At 43.5% G+C, this 27,735-nt stretch overlaps 1 pseudogene; it reads left to right on the top strand.

Moving 5' to 3' along the window:
* The first annotated feature begins 5,081 nt into the window (after window positions 1-5,081).
* On the top strand, window positions 5,082-5,199 carry LOC126089727 (5S ribosomal RNA; annotated as a pseudogene).
* The last annotated feature ends 22,536 nt before the right edge of the window (window positions 5,200-27,735 follow it).

The raw sequence follows: 27,735 nt of genomic DNA on the forward strand, positions 1-27,735 counted from the left end.
TACGATTCAACTGGTAGTCGTGGTCAGAACAGTGTTTTATCTAATTGTGAATGAATTATGTTGGAGCTGAGTGAATTAGACCTTGGCCATTTTGTTGGTGCTCGTACGGTGAGGCGCTTCCGTAACCAAGGAAGCTGGAGTGTCTGGCTTCTCAAGAGGCACCGTATCGAAGATTTATACCATATACAGGGAAAGTGGAAAAGCATCATCCGCTAAGTCACAACGTTGACGAAAATGTGTGTTGAGCGATCGTGAGGGACGTTCGTTGAATTGGACAGTAACGAACAATAAAAGGAAGACAGTTGCAAAAGTCAATGCAGCACTGAGATGTAGCACTCGCTGTCAGCTTGAAAACAAAGGAAGGGAGCTCTATGAGCAACGAACTATAGGGCGAGCTGGAATTCCAAAACCACTGATCAGAGAAGCAGGTGCTTGTAACGGGAAAACGTGGTGCCTTAGTCAAAAAGCCTGGACTATGGAAGTACACTATGTGATCAAAAGTATCTGCACACCCCCAAAAAACATATGTTTTTCGTATTAGATGCATTGTGCTACCACCTACTGCCAGGTACTCCATATCAGCGACCTCAGTAGTCATTAGACACTACGAGAGAGCAGTTTGGGGCGCTCCACGGAACTCACGGACTTCGAACGTGGTCACATGATTAGGTGTCACTTGTGCCATACGTCTGTACCTGAGATTTCCATACTCCTAAACATCCCTAGGTCCACTGTTTCCGATGTGTCAGTGAAGTGGAAACGTGAAGGGACACGTACAGCGCAAAAGCTTACAGGCCGACCTCGTCTGTTGACTGACAGAGACCGTCAACAATTTGAAGAGACTTGTAATGTGTAATAGGCAGACATCTATCCGGACCATCACACAGGAATTCCATACTGCATCAGGATCCACTGCAAGTACTATGACAGTTAGCCGGGAGGTGAAAAAACTAGGATTTCATGGTCGAGCGGCTGCTCATAAGCCACACCTCACGCCGGTAAATGCCAGACGACGCTTCGCATGGCGTAAGGAGAGTAAACATTGTACGATTGAACACTGGAAAAACGTTGTGTGGAGTGACGAATCACGGTACACAATGTGATGACCCGATGGCAGGGTGTGGGTATAGCGAATGCCCGGTGAACGTAATCTGCCAGCGTGTGTGGTGCCAACATTAAAGTTAAGAAGCGGTAGTGTTATAGTGTGGTCGTGTTTTTCATGGAGGGGTCTTGCACCTCTTGTTGTCTTGCGTGGCACTATCACAGCACAGGCCTACACTGGTGTTTTAAACACCTTCTTGCTCTCTCCCTGTTGAAGAACAATTCTGGGATGGAACACCTATTCATAATGCACGGTCTGTGGCGGAGTGGCTACACGACAATAACATCCCTGTAAAGGACTGGCCTTCACAGAGTCCTGACCTGAATCTCATAGAACGCCTTCGTGCCAGGCCTCACCGACCGACATCGATACCTCTCTCAGTGCAAGACTGGGTGAAGAATGGGGTGCCATTCCCCAAGAAACCTTCCAGCACCTGATTGAGTGTCATCAAGGCTAAGGTTGGGACAACAGCATTATGAATTTCAGCATTACCGATGGAGGGCGCCACAAACTTGTAAGTCATTTTCAACCAGATGTCTGGATACCTTTGGTTACATAGTGTATGTCATTGAGTCGGATGAGACTTGTTTCACACTCTTTTTGAAATTACTGAGTTTACGATCAAGAGTGTGAAATGACGGGGGTTCGGTGATGGTTTGGGCAGCCACATCGTGGTATTTCCTGGGTCCCGTGCTCACTTTGTTAAGGTCGCATTATTGCCAAGAATTTTCTGACCTTTTTGGGTTATCGCGTCTATCCCAAGGTACAGCGTTTGTTCCCCAATGGTGACGCTGTGTTACAAGACGACAGGGCTCCTGTTCACACAGCTCACACAATCCAGGAAAGGTTTTGTAGGCTCTAGGATAAACAGTCGCAGCTACCCTGGCCACCACAGTTACCACATCTGAATATTATTGAGCCTTTGTGGTCTATTTTAAGAGAGAAGGGTGCGTAGGCACTATCAACGTTCACGTGCCACTATTCTTGAGGAAGAACGCGAAAAGATTTTCTTGAAAACCTTACAGGACCTGTATTTATCCATTCCGAGAGGACTGGAAGCTGTTTCGAATGCCAACGGTTTTCCTAGTCCCTTTTGGGAATGGTAGAGCATTGTGTACTTGATGTTTTCATATTTTTTACACTCCGGTGCTGTGAACCAAGAAAGATTTTGGAACTGTATTGTTTTCCTATGATTTGATGTGTAGTGCGGATTGCGTGAAGGAGAAATGAGGACATGCATCTGTGGTTTGGTGTTTGATCGCTTCCTTCGTTGTTGGTTGTTCGACTTTTTTAGTTTTTTCTGTATCTTATTGCTTAAGCGTATTAACATTTATTTGACATATTATAAGGGTGCGGGACAAGGCGCGGCGCACCGCCGGAGCGAACAGCCGCTGATGGTGGTCGGTCAAGACTGTCGATGCTCGTGGGGGCAGCAGCACCATATAAGGCGGCCGTCCAATAAGCACTGCAACACATTTTTTTCTCGGCCAATTTCGGTTTAAAAATGCAGAATTTTTTGTGGAACATCCTGCAATTCTGCCGCTTCAGCCCCTATTGTTTCATGAAGTTCCAGTAGGTGGCGGCGCAATGCGTAGCCTTTAAAATGGCGTCTGTGGCGGAGATGCGTTCGAAGCAGAGAGCTGTCACTGAGTTTCTTTTGGTGGAAAACCAGAGTATCGCAGACATCCATAGGCACTTGCAGAATGTCTACGGCGAGCTGGCAGTGAATAAAAGCACGGTGAGTGGTTGGGTGAGACATACAGGGATAGGCAAAATAATGTGAACAGTGGTAGTAATGGAATGGTTGTGTCTGACGGTACGACAACGCAGGTACGACAAGTGCCGTGCTGGACCGTGCGAGTTCAGTACGGACTAGGCATCAGTGTAGGTTGTTCGCGAGTAGTGGACACGTCGTATTTGCATAGAGAGGCCGAGGTCGATGTGCAATGAAAGGCCTAACAGAGTTGCAAAGAGCGCAGATTGTGGGGGCCTGATTAGCTGGAGCATCAGTAACCAAGGTAGCCAACTTATTGAATGTTTCAAGTGCAACTGTTTCAACAGTCGCGACAGCCTACACAAAACATGGAAAGACAAAAACATTATAGTGGCCGCAAATCAAAATTAAATGACAGAGATCGACGTACGATAACACGAATTGCGTGAAAACAAAACTTCGATGGGTAAAGTGATTGCAGAGCTCAATAGCCATCGTAAGAGACCCCGTATCTATCGACGATGTCCGCCGAGAACTCCATGAAGCGAATATTCATGGACCAGCTGGAATACCGAAACCATTAGTGACGACAACCTACGCACAGAAGCGCAAAACGTGGTGTCACGAGCATAAATCGTGGACGGCTGGCCAATGGAAACACGTCAAAGGGTCCGGCGAGTCAACGTTTTCGTTATTTCCAACATCAGACCGGGTTTACGTCTGGAGAATGCCAAAAGAAGCCTTACAATCCTGATTGCTTGATTACAACGTATAGCATGGAGGTAGAAGTGTGGTGGTGTGGGCAGCTATATCATGGTATTGTGCTGGTCCCACCGTCACTCTGAAAGGTCGTGTTACAGCCAACGATTATGTGAGCATTTTAGGTGATGAGGTGCAACCCAAGATTCAAAAATGGTTCAAATGGCTCTAAGCACTGTGGGACTTAACATCTGAGGTCATCAGTCCTATAGACTTAGAACTACTTAAACCTAACTATCCTAAGGTCATCACACACATCCATGCTTGAGGCAGGATTCGAACCTGTGACCATAGCAGCAGCGCTGTTCCAGACTGAAGCGCCTACAACCGCTCGGCCACATCGGCCGGCTGCACCCCATGATTCAAATGTTGTACCCCAACAATGATGCCTTATTTCAGGCCGATAACGCACCCATTCACACAGCCGTGTCAGTACAGGCGTGGTATGAGGACCATGCAACTGAACTGCACTATCTTTTCTAGCCAGCACAGTCCATGGACTTGAACATTATCGAACCCTTACGGACGGTATTGGAGCGCAGACTCCGGAGCAGATTTCCGCCTCCCTCGTCACTAAAGGAGCTAGAAGACGTTCTGATCGAAGAGTGGCGTAACATTCCACTGGACAATACAATCATAATATGACAGTATTTCAAAAAGAATCACAGCTGTATTACAGGCAAATGGGGGTCCAACAACTTATTAAAAAACCAGTCCCAAGTAAGTACAGGTGTTCACATTATTTTGACTATCCCGTGTTTGTCATCGTCACAAGATCGCGCAAACATGTCCGATATCCCGCGTGTCGGTCGGCCGCACACACTATCAGGAATTGAAGAAACGACTTCAGCGTCTTCCTGACCACAAAAATACCGACGAGCTTCTGCTTCTCCATCACAATGCAAGTCCTCACACAAGTCTGCGCAACTGAGAGGACGTCACAAAACTTCAGTGAACTGTTCATTCATCCTACAGCCCGAATCTCGCTCCTTCCGGCTTCCATCTGTTTGGCCCAATGGAGGATGGACTGTGAGAGAAGTATACGCGGATGATGGGGAGGTTATTGATGCAACAAGACGTTGGCTGCGACGCCGACCATTTGGGTGGTACCATGAGGGTAGACAGGCCCTCCCAGAAAGGTGGCATAAGGGCGTCGCATTGACTGGAGATTATGTTGAAGAGTAGTGTGTTGTAGCCTATTGAGTGAGGAATAATATGGTGTATTGGAATCTTGAATAAAACCAACTTGTTTTTGGAAAAAAATGTGCTGTATTACTTACTTGTAGATGAGAAGGCCATATAACTGCGTGAACGTGTTGTTGTGACGTCAGTTAAAAGCGGCGAAAGTCAGCAACTCACTTGTGTTGTATCAACAACACGTTGGGTATAAAAAACTCGTTGTGCTATGTGATCACTATGATATCGTTATTTAATTCATAGAAATTATAGTTTGTGTTGCTAAGTAGTGCTCGTGTGAGTTTAACGCAGTTTTATCTTTATTATGGAGGCAACGGCCTTGCCACAGTGGATACACTGGTTCCCGTGAGATCACCGAAGTTAAGCGCTGTCGGGCGTGGCCGGCACTTAGATGGGTGACCATTCGGGCCACCATGCGCTGTTGCAATTTTTCGGGGTGCACTCGGCCCCGTGATGCCAATTGAGGAGCTACTCCACTGAATGGTGAGGGTTCCAATAAAAAAAATACAAAAAACATCATAACGAACGGGAGAGCGGTGTGCTGACCCCACGCCCCACCTATCCGCATCCTCATCTGAGGATGACACGGCGGTCGGAAGGTCCCGATGAGCCACTTGTGGCCTGCAGATGGAGTGCTATCTTCATAATGTTTATGAAGTGTTTCGTACCGAAAGATAACGGAAATTAAACAGGAGAAAACAAGGTTCATTTGTTCAAGTTTCCTAAAGAGATGCAATGCGGCAGAAATGGCTCCATTCAAATCCAAGGCATGATTTCACAGTAACTAATTATTAATTTTTTTTGGAACATTGTTTTAGGAAAACAGCAAAATCAGGTATATCATTAAAATCTGCTGAAAACAGTCTTGATCGTATAAAAATTCTATTTAAACTGGTGACCGGTTTCGATCTATTGTATTTAGGTCACCTTCACAACTTGTACTCCATGATAGTGACAGCAGCTGAGAAGACTGCTCTAGAGCGATGCAGTCGATTACATCTCTTTAGAGCAGCCTGCTAAGCCAGCCCAGCTGCTGTCACTATCATGGAGTACAAGTTGTGAAGATCAGTGCAGTAGATTGCAACCAATTACCATTTTAAACAAAATATTTATGCAATGAAGACTCTTTCTATTAAATTTTACTAATTATTCAGTGTAAGTTTAACATGTACATTTGTTTTAAATGTAATTTACTAATGCACATTTTAGATTATGATGTATTATTGTTTGCCGGATCACTTGTGTTGAATATATTATGACTACTCTACTTCACTGCTCATTTGTCAGCTCTATAGTAGTAATTTGAAAGTCAGCGCCATTATCTGTGGAGTATCTTCCACAGATGGAAAAACCGTATTGCGCCACTTTCAGAACCACAGCTTATTTCAAATGCCATGCCATACATTTTTTCAATCGTCCGTCCTACCTATGTTCTGCTGCAGGACCATCCAGGGTGAATCAGAAAAAAGCAGCACGTTAGAGGAAGTATCACCACAGGAAAGCATCAAGATTAGTGCAGCCAGCCATAATGAACATTTGAAAAGAATATCGTACAACAGCCTTCAGGATCTGAAAGATAAAGTTAATGTAATACTTTTACAAAAGAACCGGGTAAAAACGGTGAAAGAAAAGTGCATTATTTTGACCTATATCGATCTATCTCGGAGTCCAGTTACTTAGTATATATTGCGATTGATAATTATATGAAAGTAAAGGTTTGTTTAAAAGGAATGTCGTTAAACAAAATTCTAGTCACTGAATTTGTACTTGAAGTTCTACCTGTAACAGAAAAGTGTGTGAATACAACTGGCTGTGATGTGCGTGCGTCATTGATTTTTTATACAAATTGGAAACGTGTGAATGTTTTATTAAACAACTCCAGATGTTCCTAACAGTTCATACCCACGAAAATAACACATTTTTTCAAAGATGTGAGCACCTTTATTTACAATTGTGCTAGAAGTGTTGTATATGCTATGCCCCAAATTAACCAAAGTTAGGCATTCCACTTACACAGTTGTATGTGTTTCCTCTGTTAAGTAATTGCAATCATGTATCAATTGAAAAATCGCAATTACATAGCAGTCCCAGCACAGTAAGGCTGTTTCGGTTATGTTATAAGGCCAGATCAGTCAATCATCCAGACTGTTGCCCCAGCAACTACTGAAAAGGCTGCTGCCCCTCTTCAGGAACCACACGTTTGTCTGGCCTCTCAACAGATACCACTCCGTTGTGGTTGCACCTACGGTACGGCTATCTGTATCTCTGAGACACGCAAGCCTCCCCACCAACGGCAATGTCCATGGTTCATGGGGGGAGGTCTATAGATTTATTGATCGTTAAGTTATTAACTTGGATGTTGAAATGAAAAGGAATGTCTTACTGTGTATGGGGGCTCTTTGTACGATTTGAAAATTATTCTGTGCAGATTCTGTCCTGTAGTAAATAGTTATACAAGTTCAAGGCTCTACCTTATAATTAAAATTCAGTACACTTCTAGAGTTTTACGTGGTTCTGTCAAATAAATAACGCACCTTCATTGAATTCCTGAAACAATTCCAGTTAAATCGATGTGTCACACGAAATAGTTACGTGAAATTGCACGAATTTTATTGATATGTGGATCTAATAAATAAACCAGCATTTTCTGAATATAAACCACTAACACTCACACTAGTAATTGCACGCAAGTGATTTCTCAAACCCAAGCTACGAGACGCAGTTCTGAGGGAAGGAGAATTTTACAATGGAACACCCGTACCACATTCGGTAAAAACTTCACGGCGGGACACTCTGTGATGCCGGAGCCACTGCATAGACCACCTGCAAAAGGAGCCCTTGCCCCTGCTTTTAACGACGACTCTTCGGAAAGCCTTTCTACAGGAACACGGCGGGAGTTGCCCGATAAACTTGTGGAGAAACCCAACTCAAAACAATGGTGACCCACTGTAGCCACCTGTGTTAAAACTCACATGAAAGAAAAAGCTGTTTATTTCACTATTACATAGCAAAAGTTGAACTCTGCCCTACAAAAACTTTCGTGGGTGAAGCTATAACAAGTACGAACGCTCTGACTGACCAGAAAGAAAACATGCGGCCACCAGCTTTGATGTAGGCAAATGTAGAGACAAGCATTCACATTTTCTTTTGCAGCTAACTAACGAGTGCTTGAACAAGGCAACTCGCACCACGCTGAGGTGATTGTGAGAGTAATCATGTGAACACTTGTTCACAGAATCGTCTTAACTCATAAGGAGCTAAACTGCAAAGTCTCCAAGTACAGAGAATAGCACCGAGCACTGAAAGTCAATGCTTGCAAGTGATTTGAGGGCAAGGATGTATGCGCTATTCCAGCCAAATAGCATGTACCATGCCAATTAGCTTGGGAACAACTAGAAATCTTGACTCAACCAAAGACGCAGGAGATGTATCAGACTGGGGTTTAACAGTCGAGAGAGATTTAGAATAGATTATGAGCTTCATAGCTCTCGCCGACAGCCGTCACTGCCGCCGACGAGGAAAAGTTGAAACGTCCCCTTTGAACAATTATACATGACTGTGCTTAAACTGACACACAATGTTTTTAGCGCAACGCAATCTGACTATCAAAGATCCCTGCAAAAGAATGGCCCTGAGTAACATTAAACTATACCTTTCAGAAATCACTTACCTCACAAAAATCTTCGTTACTCGAACTACTGCAATACAGCGAGCGCCACTACTGCCAGCTAAATAAAAGATTCAAACTACGGAAGGCACTAACTACTGATAGGGATAGTTAGCAAATGAAAGATATTAATAGAGAACAAACAATGTATTTACCTTAATCGTCATAATATATATAGCAGTTCATGACAAATTACAAAACTCGGCCATCTCTCTCCCCACATCCACCACTGCTGGCGGCTCACCTCCAACTGCGCAACGCTACGCGCTGTTCACATCCAGCTGCCGCTGCCCAACACTACAATGGCAGACAACAATGCAAACTAGCCACAGACTGCACACAGCACAGCCAGTGATTTTCATATAGAGCGCTACGTAACGTTGCCAATAAGAAAACATAAACAGCCTACTTACAAAGTACATGCGCGCTTGCACTATGCCTGCAAGTGATATTGAATTGACACTCAGAACTGCGGTCATCTCCGTCTCTCCTATTGTTTTTGTGCATTCAGCCATGACCTGTAGTTAAACATTTTCACGACTGTTGGGCTTAACTAAAGCAGAAACGCGAGATATACGATCTAACAAAAAGGACTGATCAGCCACTGGAGAGTACTTCATATTCTTAAGTCATGGAATTGTTTTAATTGTATACTTCTTTCTGATTGCTCTTTACCGACTCCATTCATTTTTGCGTATTTTCATTGTGCATTTTAGCGTAGTAAATATCTCTGGCCCCAATTGTATTTAATTTATTTGCATTTCATCGACCCCCGGTCATGGCTGTAGAGCATCTTACTATTGAAGAACCTTAGAATATTTCGTAATTTCCCTTCACAGTTGTGAACACCCAATATCAGAATTTTACCATTCTTTATGTACTATAATTATGAAGTCAGACTTAGAGAAAAAATAAGGCTTGGTAACGAAAATCTAAAATTTTCATCTTTGCTAACATATAGTTTCACCTGAGCTCATACGCTAACTTCTCTTAGCGATAACATTTCCTGCAGAGGGAGTGTAGTGGAACTGACACTGAGATCATTGTCTGATTACATCACTGTCCATATTGCTGCACTATTCTGAAGTCTGCATGCATGACATAGTATCTTCCTACCTTCCAAGCTGTAGGTTCAACACCAAATTCCTAAAACACTCACAGAGCGTCCTTGAACAACTGTGGTAGGAAAGATAGATCAGAACCAGTCTCACACATGCTAGAATGGCAACTGTTGAAATTGTTAGGTCTTCGACCAACTTCCTCTATTCATATTTCTGTGCTTCCTAAAGACTGATATATTTACACAACTTGAACCTCTTTAAAAATACTGCGAGATATGCTACAATGATTCAGACAAGGGACCTACATTAGTAAGGAGCGGAGTGGAATTACCAGCCAGCTATACAGAATTATTTCTCCTGCAGTTTCCCTAAATCAGGAAAGCTGAATAGATAGTTGGTTCCCTCGAAAGACTATGGACAATTTTTTGCACCATATTCGTCCAATGCGACTTTGTCCTCCATCACTAATTACTTTGTGATTAAACATAATCTTCCTCCCATCACATTTTTCTCAAAGGATGACTTGTTGCTGGAGACAGGAGATTACCATAGATTTACTCTCCTGATTAAACTTCTGAAAGCTGAATTCTTCGATGGAGAGACAGAAGGGAATAGTTACGATAGACAGTATGAAGCAATAGCTATCTCTATGACAGCAAAATCTATACTTCAGTTTTTTGAAGTGATATAATCTCTCCGGACGAGACGCAGGAAAGCGGCTTCGGTATAGAGAGACTTGACAGCAAACGGAATTACAGAGAGTTTTTCCTGTTTCCCTCCCTCCCCTGATCTATAGCTGCACCTTTCTCTCTCTCTCTCGTGCATCAACAAGGAACTACATTGTAGCCGCACGTCGAAGACTGAGACATAATATTCTATATCTAGATGACGCGTAATTCAATGCATACAAATACCTAAACTATATTCACCCGATATTTCAGAATGAGAGTACTTGCAAGGGACCATTCAAAAGTGTCAATAAACAATCTTGATTAAACTTAGCGGGTGTGCAGAGATGGTAAAATAACGCAATACGTATTTATTTGTTTGTGTTTAATTTAAATTTTAAGTGGTAGAACACGCCCCGAAAGACAATTTGGCATGTTATGTTTGGAGGGAACATCTTCGAAATGATGACATACAAAATATCTTTCTCACATAAAAGTTAATATGCAATTAATGTTCTTGAAAACCGTGTAACCGAATTTTGCAAAAATGTTGTAACAGTAACAACTACCACTTAAAATGGCAATCGATGCTAACGTTCTGCCTCTGCGAGGAATTTTTGAGAAAGTTGACTGTGAGGTAACCTAATGGAAACAAAACAGAATAGCCAAACTGGAATTCGTTTCCGAAGCACTCCAGCAGAGTACAAACAACAGTAAACTGTTCGTACTACAACACAGTAACCTAATCTTGCAGATAAATGTGTTATTAACATACAAATGACCAACGAGATAGTGAACAGTAACATATGCGTCTCAACAACACGTACCTTAAATGAAATAGGTTCAACAGTTTATAAAACCAATTACTGACCCACATGAATCTAGTAGCAATTCTGAACAAGGTAAAGCTTGAGATGATTCTGAATTTAAATCAGGGGGTCTCATAATGATCATAATCTGTAACTTCATTGCTTAGTACAGCGTATCTATACCTGTGCATTAACCAACGTGCATTACAATAAATAACACAGTAAATAGTTCTTTCTTAAACTCGGTTTGAAGCAACTAAACAAAATGCAGATCTAGCTACACTGGCTCTGAAGGAGCCTTTGAATTGCTTCATTAACTAACTAGTCTAGTACATGAGGATCCTTAAACTTTCATGGTCTGAAGAACCATTCTCATTAACAAAACTACACCAGTATGTATGAGAAATTGTAAGTATTCTTATCATTAATTTTTAATTAAGTAAAGCACAACAAACTATAACTCTTTAAATAACAAAAGTGCTTTCATAAGCAGTCTTTTGACCTACTCAAAAATGTAATTGACTGTGCAAATGACAACACAACATTAGATTCAATTCTAACCACTTAGTACACTCTGAATTAAATTTACTAGGATAGGATTTCTGTCCAGGTTTGTGATTTGGGAAAATCACAGGTGTAAGATAGTGTTTTTAGTAACACCACAATTATTATTATAAAATCAACCAAATTTCACAAATACCTGATCCATTTACAGAGTGCCAAATACAAAAATTTAATGGAAGGCTGGTGGTACTGCTGGCGTAATTTGCAGTGGCTGTTAACCTGGTGGCGATACCAGCAGTACTGTTGTCTCGCCATGTTACACATCTTCTTGGCGTCGGAATTATATTTATAGGACCAAAAACCATGCCATGATAATGGTACCACCAAACGCGGAAAACGAGGCTCATAAATACTGCCCTTAAGGTCTTCTGGCCTCAAAACTCCAAGAATGTGAGCCACAATAATCCGCTACTGCTAGCGAGGTGTTAACCACAGCACAGCTCAACCCAGACTCTTTACCCGTCACAAAGGACGAGTTGCCACTTGCGTGCCAACCACACCTTTTCCACTCACCAGCCTACTTCCGTAGCTGTGGGGCTTCCCCACATCTTTTACATTCAACGCTATGTTCCATAACTATGGACCAAGCCATTTGCAGTAAATTACATAACAATCATTCCATTAATTATTTAAATTCACGAGTATAATTTAAACAACATCGTTCAAAAGTTCACAAACTGAAATACGTACACAAAGTCAAAGAATTTCCATGACAGATACAACATTATACATAAGCAACAATACAAACTGACATAGAAATATCGATACAGATACAAAATAGGTCGCAAACAGGTGTTACAGTGTGAAATCTTGTAAAATACCCGCCCCCATCAATTAATTTTGAAAAATGAAATTTTTTGTTACGATATAAATTAAAGAAGCTTTCAAGCTACATACAATCATGTGCAACAAAGCTTTTTCCTGCAACACTATTTTTGGTAAATGAACTGTAAACAGTGTGCTGTCAGAGTATTTTCAAAACACCTAATATCTAAACATTCTTTATTAGTCTATTTATTTATTTTATTTATATTTATCTTATTTTTTAAATTGTTATTTGACGTCCTTCGTCACATTTGTTTTTTTTTTTTATTTATCGTTTCGCGTACGTATATTATGTTGATTGAAAACTTATGATACAAAAGGATTGCAATAATGATAATGTGTAAGTAAATGCTTCAACATAAAGTTTTCTCACACCAAGCACATTACATGAACGAAATTTCTTTACATAATATACGTGACAGAGAACGAAATATAAAACAAAATTCAGTAGGATTTTAAATTGTTGTGGGTGATCCTATAACTATCCTGATTTATATCAGACATACTTTAGTATACTAGTAAGCAGTGGCTAAGATAATTCATTATGTGCTAGTGAATGCAACTTGATTATATTGTTTCTGAAGTGGGGATTGACATCTTAATCATTCAACAGGACTAAATCTGAAAATATTCTCACAAAGTTCTTCCTCAGTCGAAAGCCTTATACATCTCACGACTGTATCTGTGTCGTAGAGTCCTTCCAGCAAACATTACACATGATTCAACCTTTTTTTAACTTTCCCCGTTTACATGCTTAACGTCATGCATTTAACACATTCGAACGTAATCAAAGTCTGAAGCTGCTTTATACATGGGAGTTGGATTCTTTAAAGACATGGGGGGTTTGATGGCAGTAACGTAATGTTAGATCTCGACAGAGTCTTGAAACTTAAAACAGCCAACTCTCTCTCTTTTACTGTAGTACAAATGCATAATACTTGTACCATTTGCATCTTAAAAACGTTACTTGTCAGCTAGTATTTTCATTTATTTTGTTGCTGGTCTAGTGAACCGGCATGTGGATAAGTAGCACGTCATGCTTTGGGAAAAAGGTGATGGGAGGAAGATTACATTCAATCACAAGGTAATTAGTGACGGAGGACAAAGTGGTATTGGACGAGTATGGTACAGAAAATTGTACATAGGCTTCCAAGGGAACCAACCCGGTATTCGGGTTCCTGTTTTAGGAAAATTGTAGGAGAAATAATTCCGTGTAGCCGGTTGTTATTCACATTCTGTTCCTTACTAATGCAGGTCCATTGTCTTAATCACTGTAGCATATCTCGCGGTATGGATAAAGACGTTCAAGTTGTGTAAATGTGTCAGTCTCTAGAGAACACAGAAAGACGATTGGAGAAAGGTAATCGAAGAGCTAACACCGCAAGTGATAGAAGAATGAGTTCGCTGAATGCAATGGGTGAGAAATTCCTGTAACTGTGTCAAAAATGTATATTTTTAATTCATGAAAATATGTAATCATATTAGTCACCTGCAAGAGTGGGCATCCGCGACCATTGTCATCTTCAGTAAAACGTTTCCGGGCTATGTGACCACGTTGTCATGTGTTTTATGGATGGAACGTTTCGGTGATGATTTGCTTTCATAAAGGTGATATATTTTCTACTGGGCCAATGGCGCTTTCAGGCCTTATATAGTATAACGTCATCCTGCTCATAAAGTCAGTTTGACAGGAAAATCATTAGATCAGATGGCATATGTGAGGAAACAGGGGCTGCCAACATCTGCTGATACGAGTAGCTGTTAGGGATGGGCTTCCATCGACTTGGCTGCCAGCAGTATCCAGCCTATGGTCCGTCGGCGTTCGTGCTGCTGCCCCGTCAGCGTCGCACTGCACATAAAGGCCGAAGGCACATAACGTAATGCACTGATTTGCTTCCTCATCTCGGAGCAAAATGTTACGTCACTAGATTGTCCCTCATTCACGGTTGCCAGCCAGTAGGAGTTAAAATTAAAACTAGTATCAGTGGCGTTTGTGAGTCTGTCTCCTCTTTCCCTACTTCCAGTCAAAATAAGTTCAGTGATGCTCCCAACAAACTGGCCCCATGAGCGGATGAAGTTTCACTGTATGACATCTGAACAAGGCACTAACTCAATGGCAAATATATGTCCCTGCTGAAAACTAGAGTTGACATCCCGGCAAACGTTTTACGTAATGTGCAGTCAGATACTACTTACTGCTAGATATCTGTATGCATTTTTTCCTTTCTTGCAGAAGTGTTTTGGATTTTCTTGCCTTAAAGTTTTCAGTCGAATGTTACGGTACACTGCGTTTTATTCTTTTTTCACGCCGTTAATAATTAATTAATGCTTCTCGTTAAGAATAAAGTCAGTTACCACCACAGAGTAGTAGAAATACCTACTTAGTGAGCATAGCGTACTGCCTATGTAGCAAACATCAGAACATAATGCTCATCTGATATTGGTTTGACACTTGTTTATATTTTGTGCTAAGACTGAAACTTTAATTTTATACGTATCTTTCCTGATTTCCCACATATATTTATTAGTAACAGCAGTGCCACTCAGTTGTTTCTGCTACGAATGAAAATGAAATTCGTCAGCGGAGTCGAAGCTACTTTCCGTAAGTAAGCACCACAAATGTATAATTATAATTATCATAAAAGCAAGAGGCGCTTCACGTGTTAATTAATATTGAGCCACAATGTAATGGAGGCACAACGTCTTATGTCAAATTTATGTGTCTATATGGCCTTATATTTACGACTCAAATGCTAGATTCTGATTGAGTGGGAGAATTCTGCGTTAGTCCCCTGAACGCATATATATTGCGAGCAATTTTCACCTGCAGGTTAATATTTGTATATAATTGTGTCATTACCGATGGATTACACAGACTTCAGACCATAGTACTCATTCTGAAGTGACCGCAGCTCGTGGTCTACGCCGGCATGTTAGGCCAACGTGTTCGGTCAGAGAGTTAGCTCTCTCTGCAATTAAAAAACTGAGTGAATGGATCAACGATGGACTTGAACGGGTGTAATCGGACGTCCGCCTCGAATAACTGCACTGTAGAATAACGAACAACATAAGATTAAAAACAGTGGCTAGCGTTGCTGCCTCTGGATCACGTGGTCCTGGGTTCGATTCCCGGTCGGGTCGGGGATTTTCTCCGCCTGGGGTCTGGGTGTTGGTGTTGTCCTCATAATCATTCGGGAAAATGGTGAGACTGGACAAAGTAAAGATAGGGAAGTTACACGGGCGCCGATCAGCTGACGCTGAGTGCCACACAAACTAAACAACACCATCATTTTGAAGTAGTCAAAATAAGAAACTGCAGTATTAGTATGTATAATTGGAAAATGAGTATATGCAATAAATATTTTAACAACTTCAAGAAACAACGGATATTAAATACCTGAAAGCAAAAACGAAAATATTTCCTCCATAAACGTATTTCAAAGTACGTTAAGTCGCTCATGTACTGTGTGCCATACCCAAACTTCACGTTTGTCGGGACAATTTCACTTCTGTTGCTAGGGAACCATTTCGCAGTACCAATGGAGCGCAATTTATTTTTTAAGAAAAAGTCTGAGATACGCTATAAAATGTTGTGCAAAACCTATAAAGTAGCGGTGACTACTCCTTCTTTTCCTATAACAAACAATAATGACCTTCGAGCTGTGGCAGTTGGCGCAAATATGCGAAACGCCTTTGCGTTTATCTCCTCAAAGCTTTCAGCCACATTCATTCCAGATACCCATTGAAAATGATTATGTAACTGGTGTTCAAATGGTTCAAATGGCTCTGAGCACTATGGGACTTAATTTCTAAGGTCATCAGTTCCCTACAACTTAGAACTACTTAAACCTAACTAACCTAAGGACATCACACACATCCATTCCCGAGGCAGGATTCGAACCTGCGACCGTAGCGGCCGCGCGGTTCCAGACTGTAGCGCCTAGAACCGCTCGGCCACCCTGGCCGGCTATGTAACTGGTGTACAAAATTCATGGTAGCTTAGAGCGGGAGGAGATATCTGGAATATCGATGGCAGGAAATTCAAAGTGTATAGACATGATAGACAAACCTTATACCGAAGCAGAGTGACATGATTTTTGGAGTCAAATTACGTTGGTAACAAATATTATGTTCTGTGCATATGAATGTCCACTCCATTGATATTTGTACTCGAAGATTGCCACCAACTGATGGAGATCTCTCTGTTGTTTTATTTCCTGACGAAATCTTTCTGATTCCACTGTCTCATTCGCCGCCTTCAACTGTTATTGTAAACTGTCTTTCATTCTTTGTTTAAGATTTTAATTATTACTTTTTGGTTCTTGTAAGGAATAATCTGGTTTGTTCATTTCCTACCTCGGGACGTAGCTACTGCCGAGTAAATAATGATTGCTTCATTGCTTAATGTGAGCTTAAAATTCAGTTAAATAATTTTCAGTGTGATATTGACGACAAAACTTTGAATTGGAACTGAAACTTTTCGGCCTATTAAAACTGTGTGCTGGTCTGGGACTCGAAACCATAATCTCTGCGCTTTGCAGACACGTGTTGCTTCTCACACTATATTCTTCACGTTTTGTTAAATGATAAGACATATACGTAACTCCTCTTCAGTATAATAAAAAACAAGATTCCTCTTCGAAAGAACGAACAAGACTCATTTTCAAGACACGAACAGGACTCGTCTACTAACGTAAAAGAAAATCCTTTTCTAAACAAACAAGACCGGGCTATCCAAGCAAGACCGGCCACCATCCATCACAGGTTTACTTCTGCCAGTACCTCATCTCCTGCCTTCCAGATTTCACAGTAGTTCTCCTGCCTACTAGCACTTCTGGAAGAAAGGATTATGCAGAGAAATGGCTAAGCCGAAGAAGCCTCGGGGATTGTTTCTAGAATGAATTTCCACCCTGCACCGGAGCGTGTGCTGATCTGAAACTTTGCTAGCAGATTAAAATTGTGCCGTACGGGAACTCGAACCTGGGACCTGTGCCTTTCTTGGGCAAGAGCTCTACCTACTGGGCTACCCAAGCACGAGTCACAAAGTTTGGAAGGTAGAAGATGAAGTACTGGCGGAAGCAGAGCTGTGAGGGCGGGTCGTGAGTCTTGCTTTCATAGCTGAGTCGGCAGAGCCCCTGGCAAATGTCCCAATTTCAAGTTGCTCTTCGTCCGCATCGGTGGTTGCAGTATCAGCGTGGCAGATTGCAGACTGAAGGGCGGCCGAGTCGAAGATTTTCTCCGCTCGGGGACTGGGTGCTGTGTTGCCCTTGTCTTCGTATCGTCGTAACCAAGACGAAAATCATGTCCATAGTGTCACACGACAGGTTTAAGCTTGTATAACTTCGTAGCAGGGTACACCTCGACGCTTATGCATTTTGTTAATTATCGAAGCACACTTTCGTATCGTCTTTCCAGTGTTGCGGTGGCTTTATGAGCACGTACCAGAAGCCAATAAATTAAAAAAGGTTGCGATCTGGCGTACTGTTTTAATCTTCCATGAAGTTTCAAATCAATGCACACTCCGGTCATTCTTGAAGCAGTTCTCTAAGGCTATGGCTAAGATACGTCTCTGTGATAGACCCACCAGGTATGCAGGAGATATTCTGTGAAGTTTCGAAAATAGGAGGAGGGGGTAGGAAAAGGAAGAGCCAAAACAGAATAAAGGAGAAAGTTTAATTTCAAACTGATGTTAATCCCATTTGACTGCATGGGTTGGGACTGACAGAGCAGCTGGAAGTCAAAGGACGTGGTTTCTAAGGATATTCACCAGTTAAATACAGTAACAGTGTGCCCTTGTTTCTGTCAGAGTCTTGAAAGAGTAGATTTGTAAAACAGGGTATTGCAATGTCTTAAACACTCCAGGAAACATTTGAGGTGAAGATCCTAACTGAATCACACTGTATATCAATTTTGTTATCTAATGGGTCCCTAATGAATATTCGAGGGCCCTTCAGAAAGTAAGTTTCGGTAGGTCGCGAAATGAAAACCACTGCGAAAATCAAAAATGTTGTATTTGCAATAGTTAGCTTGCAGCTACTTCTCTACGCAGTCGCCGCTCCGACTTAGATATTTGTCGTAGAGCGTTGTACCAACTTTTCTTTACCCTCGTCATAGAAGGCAGCCGCCTGTGGTTTCCGCCAACTCACTACGCTCGTCTACAGCTCGTTGTCAGTGGCAAAACGTTGCCTTGTAATCTGCTGTTCCACAGAGCAGGGAGAATCCCAGGACGAGACAGCTACGGGCTGTGTTGTGGATAATCAAATATCTTCCATTGAAAACGCTGCAGCAGCATCTTCATTATCCCAGCAGAGTGCGGGCGATAATTGTCATAAATAACGAAATGCACGACAATTATGACGACAATTGTGATATGTTGGCTACGTCAGGTGAAATATCTGACCAGGCCGTCATACTTGGCGGGAGACACTATTTTCTAGGGATCTTTAGGTGCCCACTATACGCTGAGAATTGAAAGGAGTGACGTGGCGATACGACGTGCATACTAGACACACTGCCCAACACATCTGTACAAATCTTCGTCGAATATTCACCGTAGTTTAGCGACCGATCAGAACTTACTTTCCGAGGGTGACGATCTCCACGACAATGAAAACGTCAGGCTATAGCCAGCCTTGCTTTTCATTCTTTTTCTCTCAGCACATTCAGTTCCTCGACACGAAACGTCGAATTAATCTATAAATTCCGGTGTATATGCAAAGAGTGGCATTGTCTGTGGGAGTGCATGATGATTGTGTAGGATTTACTTTAATGTCTCTTATTTCTAAAATAAATGTTGAATTCAGTCTCCTAGTAGTTAGCGGGGAGCGAAAGTACGCCTGCAGCTATCTCCTGTCGCATTCACTGCACCAGACGGTGGTCTGCATCTCTGACAGGATTGGCTATGCTCGAGGAAGAAAGTAGTTAAATGCTGAGTTTAGCGAACCCACCCAGGCGTCGCCATAGTGGCGAATATGAATACGGAGTTACAATATGATAACATCGCATTTTTGTGGAGGAGCCCTCCACAAACGAGTCCTTTGCCTCATGAAGACGGACCGCCAGCGCCGCGAGCATAAACATTGAGAACACAAACTTACAGTAAGTTTTGGTGGGACACCGTTTGATAGGTCGGAACTCGCAATCTTCCGGAGCTGCGATTTGTCATAGGGTGGCACACGCAAATTTTTGAAACTAAGAGTCGGGATAAGTTGGCGTTCGCTGTCTTCCGAAAAGCCACGCCGAACCTTCCATAACAAATGGAGTTTTCGGATTGGAGAAATAAATAATGCGATTCCAGATTTTGCACAATGGCAGTTCTGACGGGCTCACAGCGCGAATGACCGGGCACTTCATCGTCACGTTGAGGAGAGCGCTGACTTCTTCGCCGCCAATAGTAGAGGGAGAAACGGATTTGGAGAGGAGGAGTCAACTCAACGGGTTTGGAGAGGAGCGGTGATTCAACGTATTTGGAGAGGAGGAGTGATTCACGATCAGATAAAGCCCGTTATGCCAGCGTCCGTCTGTGCCTGCGACCTTGTTATATCTCGTCTCCCGCAATTAATGTAAGTTTTGCATCTGAAAGGCACACAGATTCATACCGGATGATAGGCTCGTGCTTTCAAATTATTTAACCAGTCACTGTATAGTGACCTCTTGGCCATGATTTTACTCTTTAGTGTTCTGTTTCCCTTTACGCACTAACCTTCCTGTGAAATCATCAACACCAATTCAGCTTTGCGTTTAGCAGCCAGTATATGCTACTTTCTGTCTATTCGGTCTTTTCTGTCAGAACTTTTCTGGTCCTTTCATTCTGAAGATCCACATCTATTACAAGTTCACATGTGTGTATGTATTCATTCTCCTATGAGGATTATTTGATCCTTGTTTGTTCTGAGTAATAATTGCATTTGGAGCAATAAATGTATGTCAAAAATGGTTCAAATGGCTCTGAGCACTATGGGGCTTAACTTCTGAGGTCATCAGTCCCCTAGAACTTAGAACTACTTAAACCTAACTAACCTAAGGACATCACACACATCCATGCCCGAGGCAGGATTCGAACTTGCGACCGTAGCGGCCGCCCGGTTCCATGTTGTAGCGCGTAGAACCGCTCGGCCACTCTGGCCGGCAAATGTATGTCGTTTGTAATCCTTGGTTAATTTCAGTAGCTGATCATCCCCATACTAATTAGTAATTATTAAAGTTTAAGCAGGGTACATAATTACGAGCTACGTTATAGGGCCAAGCTTTCCTTCCATTTCCTTGCGCACAATTCCTTTACATACACCTGGACTAAATTGGACTTGCACCTTGAGCGGGTGAACTCAGTGAGTGTCAGCGGCAAAACAGATTAAAGCCAACCACAGCGGCACCTTTAGATCCACAGCTGCTCAACCATTTTCTTTCCCCCTCCTTCTCCAAATACGATGGAGTATCGTCTCTAACCACTCACCTAGTACATTGCTCATGAACTTCCAGTTTCTATCGTCGTGGTCAAAGAAATTTCTTCGTTCCTGACATTTCGTCCAGAGCTGCTTCTGAGAACTTCACAAGTTCTCCAGATACGGAAGAGCTGTACTCACTGACAGAGGGAACGCAGAAGAGCAACATATATGCAGTGAAAAGAGGGTGTCATCGTCAGAGATAATCCTTGACACAGATAGAACTTAACCATCGAATTGTCGTCTGTCAAAGATAAAACTTAACTATCGAATGGTCAAAGACAAAACATATCTACTGGTTCTGTACAGCTAATGTCCAAATATCATTAAGTTTCGTGGATGCTTGTTTTCTGTTAAAATTTTCTTTTATTTGTATATTTCGACGGTTTCTTCATATTCGCCACGACGCTGCTATTACCCGGAAAGAAGACAACTGGGGGCAGCAAAATTACAGACGCGGCGCGCTTGAAGCACCTGTGCTGCTGCACGTTAGGGGCTCTCGTGGCGCCGACATGTGCGCGCGACAGGAGATGCTAAGCAGGAGTCATGTCGGCCGGCGCCGAGCTAACCTCGCCTCGGTGCGCCATTGCGTGTAGGACTCGACGCCGCTCGTAAGGGATGAGTACGGCGGCGCGCCGGTCTTTTTGAAAGCGCGTTAAGTATAACGACTGCAACATTATAAATCCTACTTTAGTCCGGCCAGGGGTGTCGGTGGCTGCGCTCGCGTCGGGATGGGAGGGAGGGAGGCAGGGAGGGAGGAGTAGGAGGAGGAGGAGGATGAGGAGGAGGAGGGTGCAGCGACTGGGGGAGGGGGAGGAGTCCACGAAGCCGCGAGAGGAAAGCGAAGCAGCCGCCGTATCGCCACCACCTAGCTTCATAAAGCGGGGGACGCAATAACCATTATTTGGATGCTCCGGAGTTTAGTTAAGAAGATTCATTGCGCAATAATAGGGGGGACGGCAGCGGCGGGCGTATTAAACAAGTTGCCGCCTGGGCAACGGCGCGGCGCTCCCGGAGGACGCGCGGCGAACGGCCAATAAAAAGCGGCCGCGGTGTGTGCGTGGGCTATCTGCCCAGAGACCCTATCTTTCAATTAGGGCAGGTGCATCGCCGGCGACACGGCCATCCGAGCCGCTGCATGGCTGCCGCCAAGTTCCCACACACACACACACACACACACGTACACGTATACGGCAGACTGTATGTCTCCGCAGAACGGTGCTTATACTCCGCGAACGCCATCGCCCACCGTCGACCAGCCGGCGTTGTAAACTGTACTGCTGCGCGGTATCGTGTATCCGGACGCACACGCACTGAGGTAAGTTGCTGCGCTACGTTAAGCCTTCGCCAGGACGTAACGGTGTAATTACTGGGGCCTCCTATCGTCCACCTCGCGTACTTTAGTCACGCCACTGACGATAATGTGCTCGACTTCAGCGAGGCTCTTTTCCTGTTTGTCGCTTACCGTTTATATCTTCAGACCTGCTGCGGAAACACCCTGCAATATGTGATTCAGGGTACATAACGCACCAGTCCCATTTCCCAATGTTCACATTCCATTCGTTCGACGATGTGCTGGGAGGACGACAGTCGAAATGGCTCTTTACAAGACCAAATTCTTACATTTTACTGCAATGATTATGAAGCGAGATGTCCGACTACATCGGAGTGCATCGTGGAGTAAAGATGTTCGATTGTAAATGATGCTAGAAAAATATCGCTAGCGATTGTTTAAAAATCGCGTTTGAATATCGAAAATGAATTCTTTGGAACATCATAAGATCGATGTTAAAGGTAAAATATCGACATTACATATTGCCTAACAACCAAGGGTACTTCTTAACACAGACAGTATTTTTTGCGCCTTTTCAAACGTGGTCGATGGGGGGCAGTGGGCGCCGGGTAGAGAGGGGGTGGAGTACATATTTTTACAGCGACAGAGCATTATAAAAACTAGTATTTCCAATTCAGGTTTCAAAAACTCTCTTCAATCGACACTGAGTCAGCGTTTTCGAAATATCTGAGAATTTGCTCCAGGAACTGGAACGAAAGGTGTACGCTTAGCTGAAGCAATTATTTTATACATGATTTGTGAAGATGCACTGCATTTTCAAATTGTTGAATGTGGAGACTGTAAGTAATCGTACCTTTGTGCAAAGTACCGTAAGACATACATTCCAGAGGATGCTAGAATACCAGTTTCAAGTTGCTCACAACTACTTCAAAAATAGAATTCAGAACGTGGACAGTTAACCATTCACGAACAACACTCAGAGAGGCGCAGTGTAGTGCAGAGGTTCTCTGGAAACGTTCATTATTTTGGTTACAGTAAAATGGATACAATTACTGGCTCAAATGGCTCTGAGCACTACGAGACTTATCTTCTCAGTTCATCAGTCCCCTAGAACTTAGAACCACTTAAACCTGATTAACCTAAGGACATCACACACATCCATGCCCGAGGCAGGAATCGAACCTGCGACCGTAGCGGTCGTGCGGTTCCTGACTGTAGCGCTTAGAACCGCTCGGCCACCCCGGCCGGCGGATACAACTACTGTTGGTGTATATGGGTTATCAGGGTTACACACAGGTGAATACATATTTCGAAAATGTTATAACAGATTTATAACGAGAAGGGATTAAAAACTAGAAAAATACTATTAGTGGAGGAGTAGACGTATGATGTGGTAGAAGTCATACATTGCGTTTTTCTCACATTCTCAATGTGGTAGCAAAAATTTAGTAACAAAAGATAAACTAAGAGTAGAGTCAGACCTCAAACTAGCTCAAGAAGTGTCCAATAGATGGTAGTCAACGTTTTGTCTGATTTTTGCATCTGCATCGAGAGATTAATAATATCATTAGTTGGTAAAAACCGCAGACAATGTAAATTTGAAGACGTTCATCATATTCTGCGCCCTATAGATGCGTCTTCTCGTGAAATTACACAGAAAAGTGCGTTGCAAGCAGTAAAGTAATGCACATAAGTAGTATGCTGAATACCAAACTATCTGGCACGGAATCAATACAGAATATTGGAGAGAGTCTGAGAAATAACATAATTACAGAAATCAAAAAGCGCTTATTACACTCCTGGAAATTGAAATAAGAACACCGTGAATTCATTGTCCCAGGAAGGGGAAACTTTATTGACACATTCCTGGGGTCAGATACATCACATGATCACACTGACAGAACCACAGGCACATAGACACAGGCAACAGAGCATGCACAATGTCGGCACTAGTACAGTGTATATCCAACTTTCGCAGCAATGCAGGCTGCTATTCTCCCATGGAGACGATCGTAGAGATGCTGGATGTAGTCCTGTGGAACGGCTTGCCATGCCATTTCCACCTGGCGCCTCAGTTGGACCAGCGTTCGTGCTGGACGTGCAGACCGCGTGAGACGACGCTTCATCCAGTCCCAAACATGCTCAATGGGGGACAGATCCGGAGATCTTGCTGGCCAGGGTAGTTGACTTACACCTTCTAGAGCACGTTGGGTGGCACGGGATACATGCGGACGTGCATTGTCCTGTTCGAACAGCAAGTTCCCTTGCCGTTCTAGGAATGGTAGAACGATGGGTTCGATGACGGTTTGGATGTACCGTGCACTATTCAGTGTCCCCTCGACGATCACCAGTGGTGTACGGCCAGTGTAGGAGATCGCTCCCCACACCATGATGCCGGGTGTTGGCCCTGTGTGCCTCGGTCGTATGCAGTCCTGATTGTGGCGCTCACCTGCACGGCACCAAACACGCATACGACCATCATTGGCACCAAGGCAGAAGCGACTCTCATCGCTGAAGACGACACGTCTCCATTCGTCCCTCCATTCACGCCTGTCGCGACACCACTGGAGGCGGGCTGCACGATGTTGGGGCGTGAGCGGAAGACGGCCTAACGGTGTGCGGGACCGTAGCCCAGCTTCATGGAGACGGTTGCGAATGGTCCTCGCCGATACCCCAGGAGCAACAGTGTCCCTAATTTGCTGGGAAGTGGCGGTGCGGTCCCCTACGGCACTGCGTAGGATCCTACGGTCTTGGCGTGCATCCGTGCGTCGCTGCGGTCCGGTCCCAGGTCGACGGGCACGTGCACCTTCCGCCGACCACTGGCGACAACATCGATGTACTGTGGAGACCTCACGCCCCACGTGTTGAGCAATTCGGCGGTACGTCCACCCGGCCTCCCGCATGCCCACTATACGCCCTCGCTCAAAGTCCGTCAACTGCACATACGGTTCACGTCCACGCTGTCGCGGCATGCTACCAGTGTTAAAGACTGCGATGGAGCTCCGTATGCCACGGCAAACTGGCTGACACTGACGGCGGCGGTGCACAAATGCTGCGCAGCTAGCGCCATTCGACGGCCAACACTGCGGTTCCTGGTGTGTTCGCTGTGCCGTGCGTGTGATCATTGCTTGTACAGCCCTCTCGCAGTGTCCGGAGCAAGTATGGTGGGTCTGACACACCGGTGACAATGTGTTCTTTTTTCCATTTCCAGGAGTGTATAAAGCGAACACGGTAATGCATTAGCCCTATCAACCTTGCTCGATCCTACCTTAAAGGACATACGCCTTTAAGATGCCTTAACATATTCGCAGATAATCAAGACCATCTAGGATTTGATTGCAGCTGTTGATACGCGAAAAGAAAATAGAGAAACCAAATTTGATTTTTGGAGTGAACATTATAAAGTAGCACAAGAAAAGAATAATTTGCAAACTGGAAGAGAAGTAGAGCTACCGCGACAATTCCGCTATTGTCTGAAAGATCGTCCGTACGATTTTAAACAAGATCTATTACACGTCTGAAATCACATCGCTGGCTTTTCAAACTTTACAGGACATATTCTCTGTCATCATATTATCTAAAAAATGTGATAGTTTCATTCTATAGAAGCCGGCTGCGGTGGGTGGCCGAGCGATTCTAGGCGCTTCAGTCCTGAACCGCGCGACTGCTACTGTCGCAGGTTCGAATCCTGCCTCGGGCATGGATGTGTGTAATGTCCTTAGGTTAGTTAGATGTAAGTAGTTCTAAGTTCTAGGAGACTGATGACCTCACATTTTAAGTCCCATAGTGCTCAGAGCCATTTGAACCATTTGAGCCATTCTATAGACAAAACATCGAGGGATTCTTTCTTTCTTTTGCTGGTGCCTTGTACCGCGGTTTCGCAGGGTCGGCACGATTAGGAATGGATTTGGCAAGGTTAGCGAGAAGGGGTGGCCGGATGCCCTTCCTGCCCGCCACCCAGTACCCCCCGGAACGTAATTAGTGTACCCCAGCTGACTGCGACTAGTGTAATCCATGGAATAGTGCGGACGTGTTCAGATGTCTGCGAGTCGTGTAACTGAGGCGGAACGTGGGGACCAGCCCGATATTCACCTAGCGGGATGTATAAAACCGCCTAAAAACCACATCCAGGCTGGTCGGCACACCGGCCGACGGCGGATTCGATCCTGGGCCGGCGCGCCTACCCGAGTCCAGGAAGCAGGGCATTAGCGCTCTCGGCTAACATGGCGGGTACAAAACTTCAAGGGATATCTAGTGTTAATTGAGTTGTGTTTATTGATTAATAAATATAATATTAGCTGTATCTGCATGTTGCTTTTTATGGTCATTGTATGACATCATCTTTGGTAGAAACATAGAGTTTTAGCTTCAGCTATTATTGAACATCGATGATGAAATCGAAATAAACATCTTTGATTTGCCAACATCGCACATTTCCTGTATTGTCTCTCCTGTAGGCTGTTAAACATTTCTGTGACAAACTCACAATGACGACACGAATTTCGACTAATTTAGAAAGAAGTACGTTACTACAATATACTGTAATTCGGGCGTGCAGCCGCCGAAACTCTATTCTTCAACTGATATTTCGGCCGTATACATTTCATTCATCTTCCGAATCAATTGAGAGACTGAAGCTACAGCATCCATTGTTTCGAAAACACGATAACCACGTTACTGCACTTGCGGCCACTCAGTACACAAAGATCATTAAAGTACAAGTCCCTGGAGTGAGAATTCAGATGCGCAGAATTGATTTTGTGTTTTCAACATAAATTGCCGCCCTGGGTATGTGATCCTGAGATAAAACGTGTTTGTCTAATGCATTCTATAAATTATGGATGTCGTTATATTGCAAGTACAAGTAGATTCCATTCGTAGGTGCTTGGATTTTGTAAAGGCGTTTCGTAGATACCATAAGAATTTGTATCTGATACCTGGAGTAAAGTGGGCTTTGGAGCTCGGGCCAAGTACCAAGAGATGATGTGCCCTCGAAGTCTTTCGGGGCGACGTGTCTAAATGAAATCTTGGTTTTCAAGCCGCGTCAGTTCGATTAAAATTCTCGAGCTTTCTATGGCTATCTACGCCATAGTCGTCAGGTGGTTTTTACTCCTGACGGCGATGGCGGAGACGGCCTATGAAAGCTCGAGAATTTTATTCGAAATGACGTGGCTTGAAAAATGAGAAGAATTTATTCACCAAGGTATCATATCCGATTTCAAAGGATCATTGAACATGTAGACAGATTTCTAGGGCCAATACTAGTAACTCATCAAGGAACATAAATATCTTACTTTGTATTTTGTGTCTTGAGAGGTAAGCAGGTGCACATGCGTGTTATCAAAATGAGCGTTGGGCGTTGCTTGAGTGTCTTATCTCATCAACGAACGATAGCTGAGCTGCACGTCGCTGCGAGTTGACCTGCCTGTTCTACCTGCATAAATTTGGACCGTTACGCAGTTGTCACCACCACTGGACGAGAATGATGTAATGCCCCACGATGAAAATGTTACACACTGGTTGTAGATGTATTACGAAAACATAATTGTAATTTACATGCTACTGATGTACAGGATATGCCACTCGTAAGGGGTTCCAGGCAAAGTGTTATAAAATATTAATAAATAGGGATAT

This window comes from Schistocerca cancellata, chromosome 6 (assembly GCF_023864275.1).
Source record: "Schistocerca cancellata isolate TAMUIC-IGC-003103 chromosome 6, iqSchCanc2.1, whole genome shotgun sequence".
NCBI classification, from domain to species: Eukaryota; Metazoa; Arthropoda; class Insecta; order Orthoptera; family Acrididae; genus Schistocerca; species Schistocerca cancellata.